The sequence below is a fragment of the Lissotriton helveticus genome, chromosome 3_1 (assembly GCF_964261635.1).
Source record: "Lissotriton helveticus chromosome 3_1, aLisHel1.1, whole genome shotgun sequence".
In the NCBI taxonomy this organism is placed as follows: Eukaryota; Metazoa; Chordata; class Amphibia; order Caudata; family Salamandridae; genus Lissotriton; species Lissotriton helveticus.
This window is the reverse complement of record NC_136061.1, coordinates 5985199-6006866: the sequence shown is the minus strand read 5'-3', so window position 1 is coordinate 6006866 and position 21668 is coordinate 5985199.

The following is a 21668-nucleotide window of genomic DNA, read 5'->3' as shown; positions in this document are numbered from 1 at the left end:
GGGAATGACTGCAGAGCTGCAGAACAGGGTGATTTGACAGGAGACTATGTTTACTGGCCGGTGGAGGAGTGGTCAGTCTGCACCTGTTGTACCCCGTGTCTGGAATTTTAAAGAAGGAAGGAGTTATCTGAGACTTCAGTCTCACTAGGATCTGGACTCAAAGCCAGAATGGCGCTGTCCAGACAGATCGCCTCCTCCATGTGCCCTGAATGCATTAGGTATTGTGGATTCTGCTGTTGTGCTGTTGAAATAAACCAGTGAAGGTCCCTCTGTGGAACTGCTGGTGATGGCCTGACCTTGACAGGTAACTCTTGTCTCAGCAGACACCCCACACGCTAGCCCCTCATTGGTAAAGCCAAGCTCAAATGTCTTTGCATTTGTCACTGAGCCACCTCAGGTGAGCTGAGGACCTGTTTGTCTCTCTCCTCTCTTCCTGCTCCAGACTTGAACATTCTCCCCCCCCAAGCAGTGTCACCTGATTACAAGTAGATGTCTGTCTTCTGCAGTGGTGTCAGATGCTGCCCTGATTTCAGGCGGGACTTCCAGATACCTTGTTAAGATAAGGTTCACATTTTGTACCCCAACCTCCCTTTACATGGACGTTTTAGTCTTTAAATGTAATATCTCTGGGTTTGCTGAGGAGTTTTAAGTTTCTCTAATAGAAACTAAAGGTGTTCAGTGCAGGTCGACGGCCGCCTATCAAGACATCCCTTTAGAATAACTAAGTCAATATTTTCTTTGCAATTTCTAATTATTTCTCTCATCTTAAGATCCTAAAAATCTAGCCCTGCTCCAGTACTTCTGCAGTTACATTAGAGTGGAAAATCGTTATTTCCAATACACGCCTGGATGGTCTCCTGGGCCAACAGTAGTGGTATTTTAAGAGGATTTTACCCATTAATTGCAACAGATTGTGCAGGTGTGAGAAAGTTGTTATTATGTATCTGACGTATGTCACTCTCAAGTTTGTGACCAGCTCTCTTTATTTATGTCCCATCTTTGTTTTTCAGACGTTGCCTCACATGAGCCATGGAGGACAGAGGGGGCACATCCGGGGACCGCCTGCTCTACGCCCTCGAGAACCTCTTAGAAGCTGACTTTAAAAGGTTTAAGTATAAATTAGCAGAAATCAACTTCAAAGGACAGAACAACATCCCCCGAGGGAAGCTGGAGAAGGCAGACCGGATTGACACCATGAACCTCCTTGTACAGTACTACGGCAAGGACTCGGCCATTGAGGTGACCATCCATGCCTTCACTGAGGTCAGCCTGATGGAGGCGTCAGACAGGCTCCGAGACACGAGAAAGCGAGGTAAGAGGGCGAGACCCTTCACGATCACACCCCAAGGTCCAACTTGTTGGCCAAAGTAAAAACATTTTCCGAGGTTTCCAATACTTTGAGAAACAAGCCCAGAGTGTCATACAGTAGTTATCACCCAGGGGCGGTGCTTGCTGTAGTGTCCTGCTGGACACATTCTAGTGTTCTAGCTCTGTTTGCACCCACCCATCACAGGCATCACCGGTAAGGTGACCCTGCAAATAAAAGGGGACGGGCACACATGCCCGTGGACAGTTCTATTACCTAACCACTGTGTGTCTGTGTCCGTCATTATTAGCATGTGGGCCCAGAGCCCACAATACTACACTTGCCTCAGGGCTTTGGGGTGTTGACCCACTCATATTTCTCCCCTCGGCCCCCTACTATTATTTGTGAATAATATTCAATAAATAAACTTTATCAACAGACTCACAAAGTTGCGCCCACGGCATTCAGCTTTCAGCCGCGGGTGAGTTCTATTCATCAGCGTTCTGAAGGGGGTGGGGCTTGAAATTCGATAGATACCAGCGCACCCCACACACCCTAGGCTCACAAAGTGCACATGTTGGCTTGGACGGCTGCCTGTCTCCGGCCAGCCAGCCAGACATGCGCACTAGAGGCCTCTCTCCACCTGTATTAGTGAGCGCCAAAGGCTGATAAAAGCCACAATATCCGGTCTCCTAAATGAGTGCTTGCTTTTGCCAAAAAAAGTAAAACTTCTCCTTCTCTCCCCTGTCGTCTTTCAACAAGTTTGAGAGGTCAAAATGTCAAAGCAGACCTTGCTCTGGGAGCCCTGCCAGGCTTCTAAATATAGAGTTGACTTTTAACTCTTCCCAGCTGTCCTATTCTGTATGCAGAGTGTTTCCATGCTGCTGACCCAATTCAAATTCACCCGAAAGACAGAAAGCTGGAAAGCACTTATCCCCCTGTTTGTCAGTTTAGAGTTAAGAGAATAACTTCTGCTGGTTTTTGATTCATATTTTCAATTGTAAGCAGTGTGCAGTAGACTTTTCTAACAATATAGAAGTCAGCTGTTTGTGTTATACCTAAATGTATGCATTTACTGAAGCCTGAGGCAGTTTAAAAGCTGCTCTGAATGGCAGAATTTGTTTTAAAATTTGTGAATTTAGACCATTTTCGAATTTGATATTTGGGGCACCTAAAAATGAATATCCTATAATTTGCATAATAGTCATCCTCAGAATGTTCTCTACAAATTGCAGAGATTGGGCATCAGAAATATATCATATATACCCTTATAAAAATTAGTTTTTTACGCCTGCTCAGAGTGATATTTCATATGCAAATTTCCTCATTATGAGGTACAACACAACTTAAATTTATTTTAATGCTAGGAGGTCACAGTATTAGTATTTAGCTTTATAAATATTAAAAAATGAATTTTAAAAGCACTTTTTTTAAAATAATATTTTTTTCCATACTAATTCTTTTTTTTTATAAAACCAATCATTTTGATAATTCCACATAGGAAAAGCAAGCTTCATTCCTTGCCTATCATATTTAGACACATTCATTCATAAGCCTAAGCACAGAAGCCTAATTTGAAACATGAAAAGTTGTGTGCCACTTTTTAAAAGGACAATCATTATTTAACATCAGAACCACGGATATGCTTATATAAAAAGGCTTTAAGAAAGGAAATCCCTACTTTAAATGTTTCCTGTTATCCAAAATAATGAACCTGATTTTTGTAACTTTTTAAAACAGCAGTCTGAAATGCAGGATTTTACCCCGTGTTTTACTGATAAAATCCTAGCTGAGTCAACAGACCTGTCTCTCCATGGCCTAAAAAAACGACAGCTGTTTCTCAGCGGCAGTAAAAACACAGCTGTTGGAAAGCTTTTTTAGTGTTGAAATGTAAGCATGGTGACAGTCTATTTAAAACTGAGGCATTTCAATGCATGTTCTATAATATGTGTTTAGTTCAACAACATACAATTTACTCAGATGATGTGTTTGACTGTTTATGTCTAACACAATGTATCTAAGGAAAATGCTGTAACATTTTATAATTGTTTATTTATTGCAAAACACACAATTTCGTTTTTGAGGCCTATTTTATTCCTATTCAATGTGAATTCTAATTTTATCTTTTAAGCATTGGCAGTTTGTACGTGTGCACAGTTGCTTACTCTTATCAATTTAATAGTAAAATGTAGTTATTTAGCATATCATATGGTTCATTTCTGGATTTTTATTTAATTTTTATTTAATAATAATTAAATGACATTTTGCATAACAGACTGATGACAGAAAAAATAACACAAACAAACACATTGAGCTCATTCCAGACATGTACAGAAGGGGTCATACACTCAGAACACATAATACAGTGCGCTTAAGGCTAGCCATTTTTTCACAAATAGCGCAATCGCTATTTACTCAAAGAAGTACCACTAATGTGAAACCACGAACCACATAAACATTTAAACACACATTTAACCCACAGGTCAACACTTAGGACAGAAACAAAGGACAGCCCACTGACTGTACTTAAACCAAACTATTTGTAAATACTAGTTGTAAGTCATATTTACAAGAAGAGCTTCTCAATAGTATTCCAAAAGACTGCAAAAAAAACAGCCCAACAGACTATTTTATTTTCAAGAAGCCAAAATACACTCAATTCACTAGCTTCGGCTGGCAGAACACCCAAACAAAATCTCTCTGCATATCTCCATTTATAAAAGTGCGCAGAAAAGGATCCTTGTTTGTATTATTGTCATATTTTAATTCCATTGTGGTACAGAGTCACCAAGGAAGAAATATGTTTTTATACCTAAACCTATTTAGGTAGTCCCTCTAGGGGAGCCGGCTAATTCACTTCACATCTCACTATGGTACCTCCAAAAAGCAACACATTCTTCGATGTGTGCTTGAAACAGGCATGCAAAAAATATTGCAACATGTGCAAATATTATAACCAAAGTTACACTTAAGGTACTCTTGCACTGTGTGCCGTTCAAATCTATTCAAAACAGAGAAAATTCTCCTCATTACCTGCCTACACAAATTGCAATACAAATCCAAGATGGCCAACACAAATTCCAAAATTCCAAAGCCGCAGTAAGCGTTACTAAACTACCTTACCAATCCCAGGCATCAAAAACCAACAGCAAGTGTTGCATCAAAGCAACGCTTACCAATCACTTGGTGTCCAGATTCTAACTGCCAAGTTCTGAATGACCTAACGGTCATTTTTAGAATACTCACTTCAGAAAGGTTCTCAGTCAGGAGTGACATCATGTGGAGGATCAAAATCAGGAAGACCAGAAATATACTGGGCTGCAGAGACAGAGAATCCCCAGAATCTCCGTGCACAGAGTACCTCCTTAGTAGAGTCCTGTCCTGTCCTCCTCAGTAGATTTCTGTCTCCTGACAATATCACTCCTTTAGATAGCCACTTCTCTGATGAGGTCCACGTTGGAGCGCCATTTGTACAAAATAGAAACCTTCTCAGGGGTCTCACTGATACTTGGTCCTTTTAAACCAACAAAGAAGAAATTGGCACAGAAGCTGTAATATAACATCTTTAATAACCTCAAATGAGAGAGACTACGTCACATAAATGCCGTAGCAACTGAATGAGGCAGTCTAAGGTGTACAGAAAACTGGGGCCTTATATATGCTTAGGGTTACATAGTCAGCATAAGACTAAGGGGCAGTCCTGGCTCATGTAAGCATGCAAAATGCCTAATATGGGCATGCAAGATCTGCTTGCTCAACAAAGTGGGAGGAGAGTTACTTCTCCATACAGCAGCAAAAAAATCCTGTCAGTTGTATAAGAGGAGCAGATGCATTCTACTAGCTAGGCCCTTCTGAGCATGTGCACGGCTCTGAAGAGGGAAAAAGCACATGGCGAGTACATGGCTACCTAAAATGGCTGCCAAATACAAAATGTCTTTCAGCTCATGCTAACAAATCCCTCCAATCTTTAACATCAGGACTGGGTTGACTTTGCAGATTGTGCTACTACGGCTCTGGAGGGCTGGTTATTGGGCAGTAAAGTGTGTGACTATACAGGATTTTTTTCATTTCAAAAAGCTTTATTCGACAGCATGTCATAAAAGCAAAATTATACTTCCTCTTACAATCAGTAGACATAATCGTTATAAATACTAACCAAAATAAAAATACAATGTTAAAAAGTTATTAAATCTTGGGGCTGTCAATTACAAATTAAAAACAGATAATCTAAAACATGTTGTTTTTAAAAAAACTGATATATACAAAGATATGATAATCATCTTGTTGAGAGTCTTTAGAAAAAATCATTGACTAGAATCTAGAGATTTTAAAGTGCGGGTGCGAATGATCCAGGCCCACCTTAAAAATTTGGCAACTGCAATTGCTAGGCAAGGTGAACAATCAGACTCCAATATCCGTAAGGCCTCAATATATCTCCGGGTACCCATATTAATACATATTGGTTTTAGCCACTTGCTACGAGGGCATGTATAGAGAGGACATACAAACAGCATGTGGGATACATTCTCAATCAGATTTTTACAATTATAGCATTTGTCATCCCTATTTGCCGACCACTTACAACTGAAAGCTTTTACAGGTAAAGTTCCAGCTCTAAATTGGAAAAACAGCTTTCGGTCAAGCGGACTCTCTATAATATCCTAGTAGGCTTCACAGAGTGGGCGAGATTTAAAACAAGGAACTGTCCTGTTAAATTAGTGCTTATACTAGCGCTATGGGTGGACGTCCAGATCATTTCCCAATATAATTTTTTCAAAGTTGGTTTTGACGGGAAGCTTAGGACATCTGCATCTACCCATAGATGATCAAGCTCCAACTTAGATAGTAAGCCCCTTATCTCTTTAAGCCATTGGATATGATGAAAACAGTCAGCCCTAATAATATCCTTTAGTGCAAGGGCGTAATGTGCTAGTTCTGGGGTAGTCCAGATACGCCTCCAATACAATAGGGGCCGTAACCGTACTATATCGTCGACCTTTTTCCTGCCGAGATCGTATAAGAGCAGAATGGTAGGAGTAATTTGGGGCACCCCCACTAGACAACGTAGGAATTTGTTCCCTGCCGTTGTCAGTTGGGTTAGATTGTTAAACCCCCAAAGTTCTGAACCATACAAGGACGCACCCATAACCTTCATATTATAAATCTCCAAGGCAGGTGTAATTGGCTTTGTAAAGGAAGCTTTGTGCTTTGTGACTAAGGCACCCGCTAGCTGATGGAATTTTAAGACAGCCATGTCAATATGGCTTTTCCAGCCCATATTACTCTGGAGAGATATTCCCAGGTACGTAAATGCCTCTACCTGCTCGAGTGGAGTTCCATTAAAACTAATTGGGATCTAGATGGGAGCTCCACCAGTACCTGTCACTAAGGTTCGCAACCTTGGAGTCACGTTTGACAACAAAATGACCTTCCATCATCACGTCAACTCTGTGGTCTCCTCATCCTTTTTTATCTTGAAAAGGATCAAAAAACTGTTACCCTTCCTTCCCACTTCAGCTGGCAAAACTTTAATCAGCATGTTGGTTTTCTCTAAAACAGACTACTGCAATGCCCTTTTTCTGAACGCCCAGGAAAAAGTCCTTAACAGGCTGCAGCTAGTTCAGAATGCCTCAGCCAGAATCTTACTGGGCATCCCTAAGTTCTCTTCAATCTCCCCTTACATTCAACAACTGCACTGGCTCCCTGTCAAGAGCCGTACAAAGTTTAAGGCACTCTGCATTGCCTATAAATCCATCAATAACGTAGGCCCACAGTTTCTCAAAGATGCCCTCTGCCCGCTTGAAAATTCAAGAACGCTTCGTTCCTCCTCTGCCCATCTGCTCAAAGTTCCTCGAACTAAAAGAGCCAACTGGGGTGACAGATGCTTCACGATTTCTACTGCTAAACTCTGGAACACTCTCCCCCTTTACATCAAAACGGCTCCCACACTCCTCAGCTTTAGGAAGAAACTAAAAACCTGGCTTTTCTCACGATAAATTTCTGCCACAGCATCATTCTGTATACTGAGAGCCGAGACACTTCCGGGTATTTGCGCGCTATAAAAATCGCAAGAAACATAAACATAAACATAAACATAATTGTACCTTTGAAGGTTTTCCGCTGACTCAGGCACATGAACTTGGTTTTTGAGGTGTTTATCTCAAGTCCACGGAGTTGGCAAAATTCTCCGCACGCGCTAACCGCCTTCTGGAGCCCACTTGGGGTCCTGGAGACTATCACCGTGTCGTCCGCGAACATGAGGACAGGCACGCGGTGCCCAGCCAGAATCGGGGCGTCAGTGGGGGAACGGTTAAGATAGTTCACAATACCGTTGAAGTATAATGAAAACAGCGTGGGCGCCAATACACACCCCTGCCGAACACCACGCTCGACAGGAAATGAGTCAGTCACCTCACCCTGCTTCCCTTATCTGATTCTGGCATAGTTGTTCTCATGCAGGCGGACGAGAAGGGTCAATAATTCCGGAGATATCCCTGCCTTAGCGAGAACCCTCCAAAGTTTGGAACGGGGGACTAAATCGAAAGCCGATTTTAGGTCTACGAAGACCGCGTATAGGGTCCCCTTGGTCAAAGCCACATTCCTCCAGTAGAGTGCAATGAAATAAAAAACCTGGTCAATTGTGCTAGTACATGGCCGAAAACCGGCTTGATATGGGGACAAAATATTATGTTCTTCTATCCATTGTTGCAGTTTATTTTGTACTAAACGACCAATGAGTTTTTGGGCTGAGTCTATGAGACTGATGGGTCTATAGTTACTGGGTAGAGATTTGTCACCCTTTTTAAAAAACGGTATTCTTTCTGCGCCTTTCCAAGAAGGTGGGATTGGTGCACCCCTAGCCACCGAGTTAGCTAGACACTCAAACTACCTACACCAAGATGATCTGTCACTTAAAAACACGTCAGCAGGAATACCATCCATACCTGGAGCTCTACCCCCAGTCACGCAATCTAGCGCTATGCTAACGTCCTTAGCTGTGAAAAACTGATTCTGGTAAAAAATAGTAGGGGGAAGTGGGCAGTCCACTTCAGTAGAGTTTCGTGTGTATTGTGGTCTAAAGAAATCTACCCACTCTTGCTTTGCAACATTATTTTGGGGGGCCTCAGCTACGCCACCTCTGTCCCATTTCACGATGGCCCAAAATTGTTTTGAATCCCTTGCTCCACAGGCCTGTTTCAAGTCACGCCATTGGTCCTCGACCCACTGTTTTTTAGCTGCCTTCTGGGCAAGCCTATAGGTCTCCCTTGCCTTCCTTACTTCTATCGGGTTCTTACTCCTTATTTCTGTACACAGGTTTAGACGGGCCACTTTACATGCGTTGTTATACCACTTCTCCTTCGGTGGTTTGTTATTCCCCTTATCTAATTTTATGGTTTTACTAAAAAATAGTTGAAGTTTTGCAAATAAATGGTTGTGTACCTCAAACATTATTTGGGGAAAGTCTACCTTGTCAATGTAAGTATTTAGATTAGCCACTTCTTTAGTAACCATATTTTTAAGGGCCTCTAGTTTCTCAGGCTTCTCTATGAAGCTACCCCATTTGATGTGGTGCATGTTATTGGAAGCGACTATATCCAAGGTTACCATCCCACACCCCAAATTCAATTCTTTAGTACCCGTCTGTGCTTGGTACTCCATGCAAAGTGGGTTGTGGTCGCTTTCCATCCTAGTTCTAACAGTCATATCTCTCAGACTGTGCCACCCCCTTATGTCCACCAGGATGTGGACTTCAGCGCCAGGATACCCTTTGGGTGGCAGCCGCGCTTAACAAGTAAATAAATACAATAAATACAATACAATGTAGTCTATGCGACTAGAATACCTTCCATTATCGAAGGTATTTTTCCCCATGCGATCAGACAAGGTACGACCATTTGCTGCTCTAAGCCCTCTGACTAGACATAGTGCCTTTAGCTGTATTGCTTCAGCTGACCATTTTTTACAACAGGTAGTTCAAGCTGGGGAACACCCCATTTACTGTCCTCCTCTACAGCGAGAAACTGATCTTCTTGGCCTAGGGGTTCAAAAGTGGTATTAAAGTCTCCACCCACTATGATGGATACCTGTGTTGGAAGTACCTCAAGCTGCTGGTCAAGAGCTGAGATAACCTCAGATGTTTGGCTCCCTCCTGTTCCCCTCGCATAGATGTTAAAAATGGCCACCTTTTGACCGTTTTCCCAGGTGATATTAATTGATAGGATGTCATTCGACGGGGGACTAGTTTGGTGTACCTTACAACATAGGGCTTGTCGGACCCAGATGATCAGGCCCCCAGCTGGCCGACCTTTAGATTTTTTAGTTGCTAACACGTGGAAGTTAAGAAACCCCACACGATAGACAGGAGCCGTAGACCAGATTTCCTGAAAAAGGATAACAGGATACAGCATTTTATAATGTGACCATGAGGGGGCAGATCCTTAATAACTGTCAAAATCAGCTGTTGCATCAGCACCTGGTAGACTCTGATCTGACCTCTCCCCAAGAATTGGGAAAGAAGGCAGACAAATGGGTCAGAACCAGGGTGAAGCAGAAGGTGCAGAACCAAGGTGGTGACCAAATGAAGCAAGATCAAAAAGGTGGCGAGAAGGGTAAAGACCAGCAGTCTTCACAAGGTCCCCAAAAAGCTTCTAATGGTGGGAATTCCCAATCTTCCAAAAAGAAAGACGGCCCAAGGAAACCATGGTGAAAAGTCTGTAAGCAGAATAGCCATTGGACCAGTGACTGCACCAAGAAAGATGCAGCACCAGCCACCACTGTTCCCCCTCGTTCAACTACAAATGGTGGTTCTCAGCAGAATTGTGTAGTAGGGTTAACCATGGGATATGAGATGGGCTCTGGCCCAGTCAGAGTTCCAACTCAGGCTGTGTTAGTCTGTGATGGAGGCATGGATATGACCTCCTCTGTCACTTCCAGTAACCTGGGCAAGTACAGGCAAAGGCCTTTGATAAATGAGAAAGAGGCTTTGGCCTACAGGGACACAGGGGCAAGTGTCACAATGGTGACACCAGACTTTGTGGACCCTGGACAAGTCATACTTGGTGAGACTTACCAAGTGATCAATGCTAGCAATGTCAGGACCACCCATGCCCTGGCAGTTGTTAATTTCTTCTGCGGAGGGGTAACTGGCCTCAAGAAAATTGTGGTATGTGCAGACCTCTCTGTAGAATGCTTGCTTGGCAATGATTTAGAGACTTCAGGTCTGAAGCGGAGTTTAGGACAAATGTCCTTGCAGTGACTAGGTCACAGGTCAAAATGTCTAAAACTGAACAGGCCCTGGATTCTGGAATAATGGACCAGGTTCCTTCCAAGAAAAGGTGCAGTAGGGTAAAGGCAGTGCCTTCCCCCTGACTCAGAGTGATGATCAGTCTCTTGAGGGAGATGATTGTGAGCCTGAAGAAGGAACTGTCCCAGAAGACCTTGAGCCTGATCAGGGCAGATCTGAGTCAGGAGCAGCCGAGCTTCCCTTCTCTTAAACCCCTCAGTTAGCAAGCTGCTGCTGAGGCTGTTGGGAATGCTAGTGGAGACCATAAGATGTATTGGGATGATGGACTCCTGTACTCAGAGAGTAGAGACCCCAAGCCTGGTGCAGCCAGGAGGTTGGTTATACCTCTGAAGTTCAGGGGCTTCCTATTGACACTAGCCCATGATATTCCTTTAGCAGGACACCTGGGCCGGAACAAGACTTGGGACAGAATTGTCCCTCACTTTCACTGGCCCCACATGTCTGAAGACACCAAAGAGTTTTATCGCTCCTGTGTAACCTTTCAAGCCAGTGGTAAGGCAGGTGGCACTACACAGGCCTCCCTGATATCACTACCTGTGGTGGGGGTTCCCTTTGAAAGAGTGGGATTGATATTGTTGGACCAATGGCTCCTCAGACAGAATTGGGCACAGGTTTAGCCTAGTGGTGGTGGACCATGCAACTAGGTACCCAGAAGCTATTCCCCTTAGGACCACTGCACCTGTTGTGGCAAGAGCCCTGTTGGGAGTGTTCTCAAGAGTGGGGTTTCCTAAGGCGGTAGTATCTGACAGAGGTGCAAACTTTATGTCCAGCTACTTGACTGCAATGTGAAAGAAATGTGGAGTGAACTATAAATTCACCACACCCTATCACCCACACTGCAATGGTTTAGTTGAAATATTCAACAAAACCATAAAGGGTATGATTAAGGATCATCCAGAAAAGCTCAGGCGGAGATGGGACATCCTGGTACACTGCCTTTTGTTGGCATAAATGGAGGTTCCTCAGAAGGGTGTTGGCTACAGCCCAATTGAACTTCTATTTGGACACCCTGTTAGAGGACCACTTTGGTGAAGGAGGGATGGGAGTTACCTCTCAAACCCCCTAAACAGGATATTGTGGACTATGTACTTGGTCTCCGCTCCAGGATGGCTGAGTACATGAAAAAGGCCACTAAAAACCTTGAGGCTAGCCAGGAATTACAGAATGCCTGGCATGACCATAAAGCTGTAGTGACTGTTCACCAGCCAGGACAGAAAGTCTTGGTGTTGGAGCCTGTGGCCCCAGCAGTACTCGAGGACAATTGGAGTGGACCCCACACTATTGTTGAGCAAAAGAGAGAGGTTAACTATTTGGTAGATCTTAGAACTCCCACGAGCCCCCATAGGGTGCTTCATGTCAACAAACTGAAACCATATGTTGGCAGGGCAGACATAGGCTTGCTTATGCCTACCGATGAAGGACAGGAGGAAGAGAGTGACCCTCTCCCAGACCTGCTCTCTCAGAACCCAGATGATGGATCATTTGATGGAGTTGCCTTGGCAGGCAGCCTCGCTGATCAGCAGCAAACCGTTTGCAGGCAAGTTCTAAATCAATTTGACATATGTTTTCACTGACTCCAAGTCAGACTACCTGGTGCACTCATGAAGTGGACACTGGGGACAGTCTGCCTGTTAAAAATAAGATTTACAGGCAACCTGATCATGTCAGGGACGGTATTAGGACTGAAGTCCAGAAAATGTTGGATTTTGGAGGGATTGAACCCTGAGATATCCCTTGGGCTAGTCCAGTAGTCTTGGTACCCATACCTCACACCCAGGGTGGTAAGAGAGAGATGAGGTTTTGTGTAGAGTACAGGGGTCTCAATGCAGTCACTAGGACTGATGCCCATCCAATTCCCAGAGCAGATGAGCTCATAGATATGTTGGCCTCAGCCAAATTTCTGAGCACATTTGATCTAACAGCTGGCTACTGGCAGATCAGACTAGCCGATGATGCAGAGCCAAAAACAGCATTATTAACCCCTAATGGACATTATCAATTTGTGGTAATGCCTTTTGGTCTGAAGAATGCACCTGCAATATTTCAAAGGTTGGTGAACAAAGTCTTAACAGGTCTGGAAGACTATAGTGCAGCTTATCTGGATGCCATTGCTGTCTTTAGCTCTACCTGGTATGATCTCCCGGTCTACCTAAGAAATGTTCTGGAGGCCCTGCAAAAGTCAGGCCTAACTATCAAGGCTACTACGTGCCAGATAGGGGAGAGTCAGGTTGTGTACCTGGGCCATCTTGTAGGTGGAGGCCAGGTTCAACCATTAAAGAGCAAAATCCAGACCATCATGGACTGGGTTGCTCCCACTACCTAGACTCAGGTCAGAGCTTTCTTGGGCCTGACTGGGTACTACAGAAGAATTGTCAAGGGGTATGGATCCATTGTGACACCCCTGAATGACTTAACTGCTAAAAGAATGCCTAAGAAAGTTCAGTGGACAGTCAGGTGTCAAAAGGCATTTGATGACCTGAAGCAGGCCATGTGTACTTCTCCAATTCTACAAATTCCTAACTACTCCAGAGAATTAATTGTCCAAACAGGTGCACCTGAGTTGGGGGTAGGGGCTGTGCTGTCACAATTGAATGATGAAAGTCAGGACCAGCCAGTAGCTTTTATTAGCAGAAGGCTGACCCCTGGAGAGAAACGTTGGTCAGCTATTGAGAGGGAGGCCTTTGTTGTGGTTTGGGCTCTGAAGAAGCTGAGGCAAAACTTGTTTGGCACTCACTACACTGTTCAGACAGACCATAAGCTCCTCTTATGGCTAAAACAGATGAAGGGTGAAAACCCCAAACTTTTGAGGTGGTTCATTTCCCATCAGGGATGGACTATACAGTGGAACATAGACCTGGGAGTAACCATGCCAATGCAGATGGACTCTTCAGATATTTCCACTTAGAACATGAAAACTCAACTGGTCAATGTTAGTTTACTGTCCCTGTGTTTTGGGGGGTTGTGTAGAAGAGTAGGATCTGCTTACTATGGTTACCCCCACTTTTTGCTGTGTTTCACTGATTTATCAACTTTAGTCTGGCTGGGGCCCTGCTAACCGGAACCCCAGGCTAGCTGCTTCCTCTCTAAATTGATTGCATGTACATTAGGTACACTCCAGATTGGTTACTGGGTTACCCTTGTGAGTCCCTAGTGTATGGTACCTTAGGTATCAAGGGCATAGGTACCCCAGAGGCCTACCAGGGGCTGAAGCATATATTACGCCACCCCAGGGAAGCCTTCCAAAATGGCACCACAGGTCTGCTACTGCAGCCTGGGTAAGTTGGTGCTTGCACCCCTTACTAAGATATAGTATACCTATATCTACCTATATATATATACAGACACATATAAACCTATACGTCACTCGTATGGCAGGCCTTGAAAATCCTGAAGGCAGAGTCAATCAATCAATCACGACATTTATAGAGCGCACTACTCACCCGCGAGTGTCCCAAGTCGCTTGGAAGGGGTGGTCTGCTACTGCTTGAAAAGCAAAGTCTTGAGGTGCTTCCTGAAGGCGAGATGGTCTTGGGTCAGTCGTAGGTGGGTGGGGAGGGTGTTCCAAATCTTGGCCGCTAGGTAGGTGAAGGATCTTCCTCCGGTGGTGGTTCTGCGGATCCGTGGAACGGTGGTGAGGGCGCGGCTTGCTGAGCGTGGGCTTGAGTGCTTGGTTTTGTGTGACAGGGTACCCAAGCATGAGCTGTGCCCCTCTGCAGCTTTCGGAATCCCTTCCTTATAGCTGTTCTGTGATACAGCCATACCATAAACTCTTAAGTGCATTAAAACCTCGCAGTAAATGCTAACTTTGGAATGGCTAACTCAAAACATGTCGTGTTTCCTCCTGGTGCTGGATGAAACTCCAGCAGGGGAGGCCTGGACAATTGGTTTCCTGTCCAGGGAGTTGTAACCACCTCCCCAAACATGTTTTAGTGTATTGGGGATGGGTGAATGCATTCAGAGAATGCTTTTCAGACAGTGCCTGGGCCCACAAGGTGTCCCTATGCATACCCCAGTTCAAACCAGGGCACTCAGCCCCAGCTCTGGTGCAAAACTGGACAATGAGGAAGGGGTGTGACCACGCCCGCCCCAGGTCCTCCCATAGGTGGGACCTTAGAGTTAGTCCAATCCCTAAAGTTAGTATAAGTATAGGATCCCAGTCCTTAGGACTTTAGATTATATCTGGACGAAAGTCTGCAACGTACATCCTGGAACTTCAACATTCTATTTCGACTAGAAGACGGAATGATCTCCTTTGGGGTCAAGGAGTGACTCCCCTGTTCAAACAGGTACCAAAGAAGCATCTTGCCAGTCTGCCTTTTTGAGGCTCCTGCCAGATCCAGAAGTTGTGCATTGGGCTACTCGTAGTCCAAGCCCTGAGCACCAACTGCACCCAAGATTGTGGGCCTACTGTGGTAAATAAATAATTAATTACCGGTACTATTTTTGAATATATTAACAATAACAGATAGCTCAATAAATAAGAGGCAGGATCCGATGTGTCCGAGTCAGAAGGGTTTATTCAGGCAAAAGGGAAGGGACTGGAACGGGACAGCCTGAAATAAAATAGGAAGGAAGGCAGCTGCACCATTTCATTAACAGTGCAGTGTATATATAGTAAGACATTTCAAATACATTACATACAGTAGGCGTAACTTGTGACAAACGTAAGATAAGAACACATGGGCGGAAGAAGTAGGCGTGCACAGGGCGTGCACGTAGACATGTGATGAGAACGTCATAGAAGTGTCATGAATGGGCGGAAACATGGAGGGTGCTACCTGAGAGCAGCTGGGACCTTTAACCTAGTGGTGCGCGCAAACGGGCAATGACGTGTTACCGGGGAGAACTGGGGGCTATGACTTCTGCACTAGAAGAGGAGACTAAAGTCTGCGGTGTCAGGACGACATGTACCTATATCATATCTGGTATCTCATGTTTGGAGTACATGTTGATAGAATCTAAAAGTTATCAGGGCAAAGGCTACTTGACACTAAGACTGGTGCATGCATATATTCTGCATGTATTGCGTGTGCTATGAATCTTCTATGAATATTATTACAGTAATTCTCTTGCATGGAGACAGAAAGACTAGACCATAGCTGAAACTGTTTATGCGGTTCAGTAGCTTAGGAATGCGGAGAAGGAAAGCTGAACTGATAACTAGAAGCATAACATATTCTTGGCAGACAGGCAGGCAGAGCCAGGCCGGGCACCGCGCTGCGAGGCAGGAAGTAAGTGAAGGGTCAGGGATGCAGATGGGGGCTGCATCGCTCCTCGGAGAGGGTTCAGGAGACTGGAGCTTGAATCTGGTGTCCGGGCCCTTTGAGGCCTAGAAAACGGGGACAATGCGGTGAATTAACGTGCACACTGTGAAACGTGGCAACATAGGCCTAATACTCGTTGCTTTCACGAGAACTGGATACTGGCATACTAGAGTTGGACACAACTATAATTGCGTCTTTAATCGATCATAGGGGGATATAGGCATATCGATCATGCACATATAACATAGGATGGGGAACACGTAGGCACATATGACAAGGCAAAATATAATTTTCCACATTCCCTCCTTGTGCCCTACGTTTCCATCAGGAAACATCAATATTCATGATACCATCTATCTGTTCATATAGCATCATTTGCTCGTCTCGAATTGTCTTGGAACGGGATTTAGGACTAGGAATACAAGAGGTAGCACACATGCCGCAAATCGCAGGGCCACATTGTAAACAAAGGCAGCAACTGAATATGATCATTACTGCTACACCTAGGAATGACAATACTTTCCATCCCCAGGCAGATATAATACTCCAGAGCCAACCGGACCATGTCCAGGTGCCTGGATTCTGGTGTAACTGATGGGCAATTTTATGAAGTCTGGTTATAGCTGAATAAACAGACGGTGCGTTATTAGGAATGAAAATGCAGCAACTAGATCCGATGACTCTACAAGCTCCTCCCCTATCGGCCAGTATGACGTCAAGGACGAGACGATTTTGGAGCACGACAAATCTCATAGCAGATTGCTCTTCAGTTAAGTTACCTAGAGCGGAAGTAGTCTCATTCACTACTGCTTCAAGGGTTCTGGTTAACCTACGTATTAATTTACTATTCTGGACAGGACCTATAAAGAAAAAGAAACATTTATTGAAGTCTTGATATTGTTCTAGGGCAGTTTCAGTTTGATCGACAATTGGGGACTCGACCTCCCTTCTATGTCTAACGTGTACTAGATGTGTGTTTCTGTGATAATCGGATGGGGCTAGGAAAACTGGTGGCAGTAGGAAGGCAATATAACATGTTCCATCCCAATCGAGGGGCAGACGAACATATGCGGTCTGACCACACACAAAATAAGAATGACGTGAGGCTTTGAAAATAGATTTCCCACTGTCACTATACTCGACCATAGTAGTACAATCACTATGTCCTACATGTGCGGAACCATTCTTTCTGACACATAATTCGCCTTTAACTGGTAGAACTGAAATAGCAGGCAAATCTGGAGTAGTATCGGACTGAACATTCAGAACCATGAAATTCGAGGAATAATTACCTAGATCATATACTTCATTTTCTAGATCTAATCCTGTTCTATGGGAAAGACCTTGCTTGTCTGGGAAACATGTTCGATTCAGAAGGGACATATCCGTTGAGGATGACGTTAACGTGGACCATGCTCCACACGAACCATTATGTGAAAACGGATAAGGAAAGAGTGGCAGAACTCCCTTCGGTGTCTGGAAAGGGGGGAGTCGACCACACACCCAACAATTAGTGGCATTGCTGGTCTGGTGTGAATAGTGCAGCATTCGGATAAAAGTATTATTACGCATAGCAAGACGATAGGATAACTCGTGAGGAGGCAGGTCACTAAATGTATGCTCTACTGTAACATTAGAAAACATATGTACATGTGAAATAGGAAAACATAAATGTAAAGCATAACTTATGCATGTAACCATAAGGCTCAAAAACAATAGAAAGAACAGAGTATGATACATCTCTTAGAGTTTTGACTAACTCTCTCACTGTGTGGGTCTGTCTTATACATGTCAGGAACCTGTCTAACCGTTTCACCCGAGAGGGACTTAGACAATTAAACTGGCTGACTTACTAGACCTCAACTTGGATTTATACTCCTGCTGCGGAGTTTTCTCTAACAGGGGAAGTTTAGATTCAGTTTCTGGGCAGTCCTTTAGAACGGGGCAGTCCTTGAGAAAAGTTTTAGCTTTGAGTCCATGGAATTTCTTGATGTGGCTCATGTGTAGCCACCCTTTTCGGTTCTCGACTTTTACTGATGTCCGGGTGGTGAGAAGAACGAGACGGGGCTCCTTCCAGCGGGGCTCCAGCGGACTTGAACGATCGAAATTGCGAATCAGCACGAAATCCCCCGGAACGACTTCATGCGGTTTCACGTCGGTGTTGTCTGGAAATGCAGCGGCAACCTGTGAATGACAAGATTGTAGTGCAGACATCAAGGAGGCAAGGTAATCTGTCAGCATATTACTGTCAACATCGGTAATGGTACGGGGTCTAGGTGTACCCGACATATTAGGGGGACGTCCAAACACTATCTCATACGGGGACAGACCTGAACGGGAGTGAGTGACCATTCTCATATAAAAAAGGGCAACTGGCAGTGCTACTATCCAATCTACGCCTTTCTCGGCACAAACTTTAGCGATTCGGATTTTCAGGGTCTGGTTATGTCTCTCTACGAGACCGGCTGCTTCAGGATGGCGTACACAATGGAACTTCCACTGGTACCCTAACAGAAGGGATACTTGTTTCATGAGCTCGGATGAGAATGGCTGGCCGTTATCTGAATACACGACCCTAGGTAATCCATAGCGGGGAAAGAACTCACGAACCAACTGCCTGGCAGTGGTCGCAGCTGTGTAATCTGGAACTGAATATGCTTCTGTCCACCTGGACAGAGCGCATACAATTACAAGGACGTACTTAAAACCTCGACATCGCTCCATCTGAATATAATCCATCTGGAGGACTTCAAAAGGGTGGTCAGGAGGATGGAATCCACCTTGTTCCACCGGGACACCTTTACCTGGATTGAACTGACAACAGATCATACAGGTACGTACTTTCTGTTTGGCTGCTGCTCGTAAATGCTTGTTGAACCAGATGTTCTGGATGCTGTCTAACATGGCTTTTTCTCCTAAGTGTGCTGGACTATGTGCGGTGTTAATAATGACTTGAACCATAGAGTCGGGGAGAAACCATGTGGCTTTTCCCTTCGTCAACCATCCTTGATCTGTCTGGACCCCTCCTTGTTCGGACCATTTCTTGATTTCATCGGGAGTAGCATGTAACTGTATATCTATTACATCTTGTGTAGGGTCCTTAACTGTCATACAAGTAGTCTGATCTGGAATGTGTGTCTTGTTAACTGGAATGTCTGGAGTCTGAGCTGTAAGCTTGGCTGTTCGATCTGCTAGATCGTTACCCTGGGAAATGATATCAGTGGCTTTCGTATGTGCCTTGCACTTCATGATGGCGATAGCTGTCGGTAAATGTATTGCATCTAACAGAGCTTGAATGAGGAGACCATGCTGAATCTTGGTTCCATGAGAAGTCATAAAACCTCTTTCTTGCCAGAGCACTCCAAAGTCGTGTACGACTCCGAATGCATAACGTGAATCTGTGTATATATTTACTTTCAAGTTCTTAGCACGTATGCAGGCTTGAGTCAGAGCGACGAGCTCTGCTGCTTGAGCAGACAGGGTGTCTATACGATGTGTTTCTATAACTTCGGTGTCAGTAGTCACTGCATACGCGGCTACTAGTTCTCCTGTACTTGCTCTCATACATGAACCATCCACATAAAGTGTCAGGTCGGGATCAGGTAATGCAATGTCTGTCAAGTCTTGTCTCGGCTTTGTCATGGTGTTAACAACTTCCACACAGTCATGTGTGGCAGGATTTGAAGTAACTGACGGTAACAGTGTAGCTGGATTTAAAATGTTGCAGCGTCTGATTTCTATGTGTGGCTGAAACAATGTCAGTTCATAACCTGTTAAACGTGCAATTGTCAAGTGCTGAGTCTGAGTTCGGTTTAAAAGAACTTCCACGGAGTGTGGAACTTGTACTGTCAGGGAGTGTCCTAATACTATGGAATCACTTTGTCTGATAGCTAAAGCTGTGGCTGCAACTGACTTGAGGCACGCAGGCAGAGCCTGGGCTACTGGATCTAATGTGCTAGAAAAATAAGCATAGGGCTTGTATTGTCCTGCTTGATCTTGTGTGAGAACAGATAATGCAGTACCATCACGTTCTGTAACAAAAAGTGTAAAAGGCTTACTGTAGTTCGGTGTTGCAAGAACAGGTGCATTACATAAAGCTTTCTTTAATTCATTGAAAACAAGTGTATGTTCCTGGGTCCAAGGGAGGACAGTCGATACGGCTGCCTCCTGTGTCGTTAACTGTATCAGTGGCTTGGCTAGAAATGCGTACTGGGGGATCCATTGTCTGCAGTAAGAAGTGAGGCCGATAAAAGCGCGTACCTCCTTCTGAGTCTTGGGCTGTGGAAGACGTGCTATTAACTGGATACGGTCTGGTGTCAACTGCCTACCCCTCTTGGACAGTAAGTGTCCTAAGTAGACCACTTGCTGGACACAGAATTGCAATTTGGAAGGGGACACCTTGTGCCCCATCTCGGCCAAAAAATACAGAACTGTAAGTGACGCACGCTCGCAGTCACGTTCAGAACGGGCTGTGATCAATAGATCATCGACATACTGGAGCAGGGCAGTGTCAGTTGGCATGTGAATATTGTCTAGTTGTCTTTTCAGTGCTTGACTATAAATGCTAGGACTTTCTGTGAAACCTTGAGGAGCTCGTGTGAATTTATAGCTTCTTCCATTGAAACAGAATCCGAAAAGGAACTGGCTGTCTGGATGAATGGGGACACTGAAAAATGCGTTCTTGAGATCGATAACTGTAAAGAATGTGGCTTCAGAATCAATGGCTGTCAGGAGTGAGGAAATATCTGGGACTACTGGGTATTGGGGTATGATACATTTATTAAGTTCTCGAAGGTCAATCACTAATCGATAAACTGGAGGTGCATTTGCATCAGTGCGTTTCAGGACTGGAATGATAGGAGAATTACATACATTGGAGTCAGTTTCTACAACCACTCCTTGGGCAATAAGCTCGTCAATAATTTTGGATAAGGCTGCTACAGCCTCAGGTGGCAATCTGTACTGTCTGATTCGTGGTAATACAACACCTTGCTTCAGGGTGACACGATGGGGTGTGATATGCATACAACCTACATCAGTTGGACCTTGCGCCCATAAATGCTGTGGTACATTCAATAATCTTGGATCAAAATCACGTAATACATAATGACCTTTAAAATCACGGAGAAACAAACGTACTCCTTCTGGGGAGCAGCATATGACTGCTCCTAATTCTTTAAGAGTTTTGATGCCTAACAGATTCTCCGGACAAGATTTCGTGAGTAACAAGTCTGTAGTTCGGGACAATGGACCAACTTCTAGAGTAAATGGTTTCGATATTTCATTAACAATAGGCTTTCCTGAAAATCCAAGGGAAACATTTCTAGAGCCTGAGAGTGGAGCCCCTGGAACCTCGTCATGACTGATGGTAGTCCTACTTGCCCCTGTATCAATCAGAAACTTTCTGTCTTTCCCCAATACTTGACTGTGTACATAGGGACCCTCTTGATCTACAGGAATCTCGATGAGAGGCAAGCCTACCTCCCTCTCTAGGCTGTTTCATGAATATGGCTGATAATCTGGATACTCTGACTGTGCATACTGGTACATCTGCTGTGTAACGTGTTGTGTTGCAGCTATAGGCTGCGGTACTGTAACTGTCTGTTGTGCATTCTGTGGCGGCTGGGAAGTCTGTGAAACTTGTTCTGGTCTAGGCGGACGTGGTCTTTCTTTCGTTTTACCAGTAGCTATGTTGTGTTTCAGAACTGCACATTCGTTTATAAAATGACCTGGCTGTTTACAGTAATTGCATGTCCCTTTAACGGGAACTGCAGGATGACTGGCTTGATTCGGA